Source organism: Oikopleura dioica, chromosome YSR, assembly GCF_907165135.1.
Source record: "Oikopleura dioica chromosome YSR, OKI2018_I68_1.0, whole genome shotgun sequence".
NCBI classification, from domain to species: Eukaryota; Metazoa; Chordata; class Appendicularia; order Copelata; family Oikopleuridae; genus Oikopleura; species Oikopleura dioica.
In genome coordinates, this window is record NC_137295.1 from 1,606,393 (window position 1) to 1,608,807 (window position 2,415).

At 35.8% G+C, this 2,415-nt stretch overlaps 1 long non-coding RNA gene across 1 annotated transcript; it reads right to left on the reverse strand.

Annotated features, from left to right (window-relative positions):
* Positions 1-625: 625 nt before the first annotated feature.
* LOC145710767 (uncharacterized) lies at positions 626-1,184 on the reverse strand. The gene is made up of 3 exons (XR_014135070.1): positions 1,077-1,184; positions 798-1,034; positions 626-711 (listed from the first exon to the last, which is right to left on the reverse strand). It is a non-coding gene; the product is annotated as an uncharacterized LOC145710767 (long non-coding RNA).
* Between the last annotated feature and the right edge of the window lie 1,231 nt (positions 1,185-2,415).

Sequence of the window (2,415 nt, forward strand, 5' to 3'; positions counted from 1 at the left end):
ATTTTATTTATTTTATATTGATGAACAGAGCAGTTCTCTGTGTAGCTTTTTGCCCTTAATTTTGTCGCTCTTTTTCTGGTTCTTTTCGGGCTTCCGCCAGTCTGGCTACTCGTGCTTTCAGCGTTCAATTTGATCAGCTTCGATCTGTCTATCCAGTAAAAATCCGAAAAAATTTGCAATTTCTGCAATTCGTCTCTCAAAGCTTCCTCGTTCTTAATCTTCTCCACTTGATCTTTTTCTGAGATCGAGCATTTTTATTTTCATTTGATTCATCAAAAAATTCAGTATAATTTTCAAGAAAAGTTCTATTTTCTTAATAAATCGACCATTTGTTGTAAATTGAAACATTACCATAGAAAACAAGATTAACAAGAAATGGCTGTTTTTTTTTTAAAAAGTGAACTTTTCTAGTTATTTTATCTAGAATGACAAAAACGTGATGAGGAGCGTCTTTATCCTCCGTTTTTGCATTTTTGAGGTCGGAAATATCCATCATATGATCTTTCATAGTTTTGACAATTGCGCTGTAGCTCTAAGAGACAGTTAGCAGAGCTCATTTATTATACAGAAGATTATCAGCGTTCTCGCTATTTTCGGGTAGTTTTTGTAAACACTTCTCATCATTTCACTTGCTAGCGTGTTGAAATCGTGTCTGATTTGGATCTGGCTCTAAGCATAGCGGATCGCTTGTTGCTAGCGATAGGCACGAATCTTAAAAAATATTTGTATCGATTTTCCTTTCAACAGGTGCTGGTTCAGAATTATATATTTGTTGTGAATTGTTGATCCAAATTTACCTAAAATAAGACGGTCCTTGTCAGACCAGCGATAGATCTGACGGGTTTCGTTGAGGATCTGTTGCGATTCTAGCGCAGTGTTACAATGGTAAAGCGTCAAGGTTTCGGTTGAAAGGACGTTTCCGGAGGAGCCTCTTTCGACGAAAGTGAGTTCAAGCTCCCCGTTTTTCATTAGCAGCATATCGGATTCTAACCAACTAGTGATGCTCAGCGGAATTCGACCCGCGCTGACCTCGTCTAAAAATTGATAATGAAAAATAAAAGTTACTGTCAACGGACCTAATATGTCTTTATTGGAGTTAGGAATGAGGGATGATGATTGTTTTGAGTCTCCACGCACCAGCTGATAGCCATTCTGGAACAAATGCAATTGAATTCCACTCGTTGGAGGCCAAGAAACGATGAAATAATGAAAAGATTCTTGTTTATGAACCTTTTTTCAATTCGAGGCTTTTCGGCAGTTTAGCATTTTCGATCTTTAGGTTTTTATCGGCCTTGGCCAGCTCGTTTCTGGACCGGTGCAGTAGTGACTTCAAAGCCTCTTCCATAATAAACTCAATCGAATCTCTCTTCTTCCATCTTCGATTATCAGTACCGATTTCTAAAAAGACATGCTCATTTCCTTTCATTTCAACAGTCAAAACAGTTTCATGTTTCTATTTTTTCATTTATCCTTGGCAGTTTGAATAATTTTTACTTTTCGAAAGAGCCCCCATGATCTATGCTGAGTTGATAGTTCATTTTACAAGCATTTTCAGAAGGAGCTTTGTATTGTATTTTGAATTTTCGCGATTTACAAAGAAAAAAAATTCAAAAAGCTTCAATAACTGCAGTAATTTATTACTTTGGTCTCTTAGAATTTCGTGTCTTTTTCCTTCTTAGTTGACTTTTTCGTTGTTTACGATTTCTTTTCTTCTGCTTTGAAGGGGGAAATAAAGCAATTATCATTTACAAGAAAAGTTCTTTTTTCTTAATAAATCGACCATTTCTTGTAAATTTAAATATTTCCATAAGAAACGAAATTTACAAGAAATGGTCGTTTTATGATAAAAAGAGAACTTTTCTTGAATTAGCTAAAGAAGAAAAATATTATCAAAAAAACCTCCAAGGCTTCTTTCCAGGCTTTGATCACTTCCAAGAAATTATCCGCGTTGTTGTCGGTGACAAACCAGAGGCGAATCCTACTCTTTGGATAATTCTGCCGCTCAAGACCACCGAGAAAGTACTTCAAAGCTGAATTTTTTTTTTTTCGTGAACTTATAACAGCTCATTGTTTTTTTAAGATTTCTTATTTTGGCGAATTAGAAAATTTGAATTAAGTAATGATCGAATCTTCCGTTTCCAGCGTAAATTTAGGTGTTTGGCCAAAGATCCATTTCCATTCTTTCAGCTCTTCCACTCTCTTTTGAATCTCTTCGAGCGCCTCCGGATTCACAACTTCGACGTTTTCAAAAGTTTCTTCAAATGTTTTGCTCAAATTTTTCGCAAGCGAAGTTTCCAGTGCTTGATTATCGTTGATTCCAACTTTTACTATTCGACCTTTCAATCTTCATCTTTTTATCCGTCGCACTTCCAGAGTCAATTTTCTCTTTAAAATCATTAATAGAGCATCCGTCGC